We start from the raw sequence: 6681 nt of genomic DNA, 5'->3' as shown, positions 1-6681 counted from the left end.
CCTCTCGAGTAGCTGGGACTACAGGCGCATACCACCACACCCAGCTAATTTTTGTATTTTTAGTAGAGATGAAGTTTGCCATGTTGGCCAGGCTGGTGTTGAACACCTGGACTCAAGTGATCTGCCCACCTCAGCCTCCCAAAGCGCTGGGACTGTAGGCATGCACCACCACGCCTGGCTAATTTTTGTATTTTTGTGGAGACGGGTTCTTACTTTGTTGCCCAGGCTGGTCTCGAGCTCCTGACCTCAAGCAATGTGCTCACCCCAGCCTCCCAAAGTGCTGGGATTACAGGCATGGGCCACCGCGCCCAGCCACATACAACACTTCTTTATCTGTCCATTAGTTGGTGGATGTTTGTTTCTGTTTGTTTGGCTATTTTGACTATGAACATTTGTACACAAGTTTTTATGTAAACATGTTTTTGATTCTCTTGAACTGAGTCATATACCTAGGAGTAGAATTGTTAGGACATCACATGACTGTATGTTTAAGTTTTTGAGGAACTACCAGTCTGTTTTCCACGCTAGGTGCGGTATTTTAAATTCCCACCAGCAGTGTATGAGAGTTCCGACCTCTCCATATCCTTGACAACACTCGTTTTTCTGGTTTTGGTTATAGCTGTCCTAATAGATGTGAAGTGGTATCTTACTGTGCTCTTGATTTGTGTTTCCCTAATGACTCATGATCACGAGCATCTTTCATGTGCTGTTTTATTCTGTTCCTATGGCTACAACAGAATACCTAAGACTGGGGAATTTACAGAAAATAGAAATGTATTTCTCACAGTTCTGGAAAATGAAGAATATAAGATCAGGGCACCGGGAGAGTTGGTGTCTGGTGAGGGCCCACTGTCTGCATCCAAGATGGTAACTTCTTGCTGTGTCCTCACATGGCAGAAGAGGTGGATGGAACAAACCTACCACTCAAACCCTTTTTATGCGGAAATTAATCCCATCCATGAGAACAGAGGGCCTCCAAAGAGCCCATCTCTTAAGACCACCATCTTGGAGGTTAAGTTCCCACATATGAATTTGGCAGGGACCTCAACATTCAGGCTGTAGTGTGTGCTGACTGGCCATTTGCAGATCTTCTTTAGGGAAATATCTACTCAGATCCTTTCCTTATGTTTTAATTGGATTATTTGTCCTTTTTTGTTTACTTGTGAAAGCTCTTCATATATTCTGGACACTGGACCCTTATAAGATATATGATTTGTAAACATTTTGTCCCATTCTGTGTGTTCTTGTTTCACTTACTTGAGAATATCTTTTGCAGCAAAAGTTTTACATTTTGATAAAGTTCAATTTAAATTTTTCTTTTGTTGCTTTTGGTTTAATATCCGAGAAACTTGCCTGATCTAAGGTCGCAAATATTTACTCCTATATTTCTTTCTAAGAGTTTTATAGTTTTAGCTGTTACATTTAGGACTTGAAAGTTTTGAGTTCATCTTTGTATGTGATGTGAGGTAGGGGTCCCCATTCATTCTTCTGTGCATGTGAATGTTCTCTCGTTCCATCACCATTTGTTAAAAATTTTTTTTTTCTTGTGAAATGATTGTGTTACCCTTGTCAAAATTACTTGGCCATAGCTGTATGGGTTTCTTTCTGGACTGTCAATTTTGTTGCCCAGTCTGGAGTGCAGTGGCTCAACCTCCCAGGCACAAGCAGTCTCACCTCAGCCTCCTGAGGAGCTGGAACTACAGGTGTGCACCACCATACCCAGTAATTTTTCTCTTTTTTTTGGAGACAGTCTTGCTCTGTTGCCCAGGCTAGAGTGAAGTGGCATGATCTCAGCTCACAACCTCTACCTCCCGTGTTCAAGTGATTCTCCTGCCTCAGCCCCCGAGTAGCTGGAATTACAGTGGTGCATCACCATGTTGGCTAATTTTTATATTTTTTGTAGAGACAGGGTTTCACCATGTTGCCCAGGCTGGTCTCAAACTCCTGAGCTCAAGCAATCCACCTGCCTTGGCCTCCCAAAGTGCTGGGATTAGAGGCGTGAGCCACTACATGTGGCCCTAGTGTTGCTCTTTTATAAGACTGTTTGGCTGTTGGGCTTTGTTGCACATTGGTTTGGTTCTTTCTGGACCAAAAGGCGGGCCAACTCGAAGGAAGTAGGAGGGGCTTCTGGGTTGTAGTTGGATTCAAAGACTTTTTTTTTTTTTGAGACAGTGTCTTGATCTGTTGCCCAGGCTGGAGTGCAGTGGCACACTCTTGGCTCACTGCAACCTCCCCCTCCCAGGATCGAGAAATTCTTCTGCCTCAGTCTCCCAAGCAGCTGGGATTACAGGCACCCGCCACCACACCTGGCTAATTTTTGTATTTTTAGTAGAGATGGGGTTTCGTCATGTTGGTTAGGCTGGTCTCGAACTCCTGACCTCAAGAGAGCCACCGGCCTTGACCTCCCAAAGTACTGGGATTACAGGCATGAGCCACCGCACCCAGAAGATTCAAAGATTTTCTGATTGGCAATTGGGTGAAGGAGGTTATCTAAAAACCTGGAACCCATAGAAAGGAGCATCTGGGTTAAGGTAGGAGGTTGTGGAGACCAAGGTTCTTATTATGCAGATGAAGCTTCCACGTACGTGACTTCAGAGAGAAGAGATTGTAAATGTTTCTTATCAGACTTTAAAATGTGCCAGACTCTTGGCTGGGCATGGTGGCTTACGTCTGTAATCCCAGCACTTTGGGAGGCCGTGGTGGGCAGATTGCTTGAGCTCATGAGTTGGAGACCAGTCTGGACAACATGGTGAAACACCATCTCTAAACAACAACAACAACAACAACAACAAAAAGAACAAAAATTAACCAGGTGTGTTGGCGCATGCCTGTAGTCTCAGCTGCTCAGGAGGCCAAGGTGGTAGGGTGACTTGAGCCCAGAAGGCGGAGGTTGCAATGAGCCGAGATGGCACCACTGCGCTCCATCCTGGGTGATAGAGCCAGACTTTGTCTCAAAAACAAAACAAAACAAATTAAAAAAACAAAAAAAAAAACAAAGGTGCCAGACTCGTCGTTAATTCTCTCCTGGATCAGGAAGAAGATTACCCACAGAAGAATCCCACGGGGGCGGAGTTTAATCCAATTTTCCTCGACTGAAGTTATTATTTTAATTTCCTCAGCTGAGGAGGAGGAGAGGGGTTAGTAATTGTTCTGCCTTCCAAGAATGCACATTAATTCCTCCCTCAGGGAAAAGTGAGACAGGAAAATGAAAGCTTACTGCTAGCAGAGGCGCCTCGTCAAGGTAATTAGGCCTTATCTGTCGTGGTGGTTCCTGCTCTCAGTCACCGCATAGCCCTACCCCAGCCCCCTTCCTGCACGGCCTTCTGTCTCTGTGGGGTTATGAGGTCCGGGCTCACAGAATCTTGAGGGTGTGCTCTGCTCTGGGCCCTGAGCGTCTCTGATAAATAAACAGCAGCAACACCCACACTAACTAGACCCCTGAACCACTCAGCTTGCCACATGGGTAGGGCCACGTGATGAGTTCTCCCCCTTGGGAGCCGGAACGATGGTTCACTTCGGGGCCTGGGCAGGTGGGAAGGGCTGTGTTTTAGCCCTTCCCTCCCATTCCACCACCTGAATGCTGACATTATAAACCAAAAAGTATCTGAGACAGGTCTCAGTCAGTTTAGAGGTTTATTTTGCCAGGGTTAAGGACATGGCATGACACAGCTCCACAAGGTTCTGAGAACATGCGCCCAAGGTGGCCGGGCTACAGCTCGGTTTCATATGTTTTAGGAAGACGTAAGACATCAATCAATACCTGTGAGATATACATTGGTTTGGTCTAGAAAGTCAGCCAATTAGAAGCAAATGGGGGGTTGGGGTTCCAGGTGGTGGGTGGATTCAAAGATTTTCTGATAGGTTAAAAGAGTTTATCTAAAAACTGGAAATCCATAGAAGGAAGTGTTTGGCTTAAGATAAGGGGTTGGGGAGACCAAGGTTCTTGTTAAGCAGATGAAACCTCCAGGTAGCTGGCTTCAGAGAGAATAGATGGTAAATGTTTCTTATCAAACTTAAAAGGGTAGCTGGACATGGTGGTTCACAGCTGTAATCCCAGCACTTTGGGAGGCCAAGGCCAGTGGATCATTTGAGGTCAGGCGTTCGAGATTAGCCCAGCCGACATGGTGAAAACTCATTTCTACTAAAAAAAAAAAAAAAAAAAAATTAGCTGAGAGTTGTGGTGGGCACCTGTAGTCCCAGCTACTTGGGAGGCTGAGGCAGGAGAATTGCTTGAACCCAGAAGGCAGAGGTTGCAGTGAGCCGAGATTGCACCGCTGCACTCCAGCCTGGGCGACAGAGTGAGATGCCATCTCAAAAAAAAAAAAAAAGGTGCCCGACTTAATTAAACCTCTCCTGGGTCAGGAAAAGACCTGGAAAGGGAAGGGATTCTCTACAGAATGTAGGTTTTTCCCCACAAGAGACAGCTTTGCAGGCCTATTTACAAATACGTCAAATAAATATATTTTGGGGTAAAACGCTTCACTTTCTTTCAGGGCCTGCTATCTGTCATGTGATGCCGTACTAGAGTCAGGCTGGAATTTGATGCCTTGTTGCTACAAAAAGTCTAAAGGTTTCCTCTGTTTTAATGTTAATGCTGGTCAGCTGAGCCTGAATTCCAAAGGGGGGAGGGTAAAATGAGGCATGTCTGACCCCCCCCTTCCCATCATGGCCTGAACTGGTTTTTCAGGTTAATTTGGAATGCCCTGTCCTCTCTTGGCTGAGAGGAGAGGCCCATTCAGTTAGTTGAGGGGCTTAAAATTTAATTTTTAGTTTATATATCCAGTGTGACTTAGGGCCGCACAACAAGACGGCAGAGTCCCCACATCCTGAATCCCTAAATGACTGAGTGGAGCAGAGTACCCTGCCACCACCACCAGGAACATCAGTATTGGGTTGGGGGCAAGGGGAGGTGAGAGATCATCACATGAAGCCGCTGAAGTTCAGGGCTTTTTTTGTTGTTGTTATATCTGCTAGGAATAGACATTGAAACAAAGATTTTAGTGGCCGGGCGCAGGGGCGCACATCTGAAATCCCAGCACTTTGGGGGCTGAGGAGGGTGGATCATCTGAGGTCAGGAGTTCGAGACCAGCCTGGGGAACATGGCAAAACCCTGTCTCTACTAAAAATACAAAAATTAGCTGGGCGTGGTGGCACATGCCTGTCATCCCAGCTATTTAGGAGGCTGAGGCAGGAGAATTGCTTGAACTTGGGATGTGGAGGTAGCAGTGAGCCAAGGTCACGCCACTGACCTCCAGTCTAGGCAATGTAGCAAGATCTTGTCTCAAAAAAAAAAAAAGCTGTTAGGATAAAATAAGGGAAATGTTGTGTTAATGTTAAATCAGCTCAATGTGCTGAAATAAATTTGAAATTCACATATCAAAGTGAGAAACTGAAAAAAGGAGATAACCACACAAAATTTTGGGTAAAAATCAATGATTCCATGATTGTAAAAAGCATGAGAGAGCAAGAACAAGAATAAAAAGTGAAAATCCAGAGGCAGAACCTTAAATAAGTGGAGGGCAGGTGCAGACATGAAGGCGAGATGGGCAGGCGGGTCATTCCTGGAAGCACTGAGCATAAACCAGTGTCCGAACAACAGAAAAACCACCAATAACAGATTTTCTTCTCTTCTCTTTTTTTTCTTTTTTCTTTTTTCTTTTTCTGAGACAGGATTTTGCTCTGTCACCCAGGCTGGAGTGCAGTGGTGCAATCTTGGCTCACTGCAGCCTTGACATCCTGAGCTCAAGCGATCCTCCTGCATTGGCCTCCTGAGTAGCTGGGGCTACAGGTGCGCACCACTACGCTTGGCTAATTTTTGTATGTTTTGTAGGGACAGGATTTCACTATGTTTCCCAGGCTGGTCTCAAACTCTTGGGTTCAAGTGATTCACTTGCCTCAGCCTCCCAAAGTGCTGGAATTACAGATGTGCACCACCATGCCCCGCCAGTAACATATTTTCAAAGAATTAAATGAAAGATCCAGGGTAAAGGGAAATAAGAAAGGAACACCAACAGCAGCAGGGGTGGAAGACCTGAACTAAAGGTGAAATAGACAGATTGCTTCTACGCCAAAAAAAGAAAAAGCTCGCACCCTCTTCATGAAGGCAACAGCTCCTTTTATATACAGTCACTGGAGCCACACCGGGACCCAGGGCCATGGAGTCCAAGTGTCCTCTGGGAGGCCAAAGCCCGTGACCACAGCAGGATGGGTTTGCGTGGCCCCCAGGGGTGGAAGGGGGCAGGGCTGGCTCGGCCATAGACGAACAGGCCCCTAGGCTTGGGGTTTAGTGTCCTGGAGTTGGTACTTTATCTTTGAATCAGTGTCTTGTGTGTAAAGTCTAAGGGAGAGTGGAGCATGTGCTGGGGGCTTGGAGCCTGTAAACCAAAATTAAAATTCTAAGCCCCCAGACTGACTGAATGGACCCTCCTCTTGGCCAGGGGAATTCCAGTGTAAACCTGAAAAACTAGTTCAGGCTAAGATAGAAATGGGTCGGACACGCTTCATTATACCCCCTCCCTTCAGAGTTTAGACACAACTGACCAGCATGAACATGGAAACAGAGATCCCGAGGCTGACAAAACAGACTCCTTGCAGCAATAAGATGCCAAATTCCAACCTGACTCTAGTGTAGCATCACGTGACAGAGAGCAGGTCCTGAAAGAGATCGAAGCATGTTACCCC

This window comes from Colobus angolensis, unplaced genomic scaffold (genome assembly GCF_000951035.1).
Source record: "Colobus angolensis palliatus isolate OR3802 unplaced genomic scaffold, Cang.pa_1.0 Scaffold143, whole genome shotgun sequence".
NCBI classification, from domain to species: domain Eukaryota; kingdom Metazoa; phylum Chordata; class Mammalia; order Primates; family Cercopithecidae; genus Colobus; species Colobus angolensis.
Note: the sequence above shows the minus strand (reverse complement) of the source record.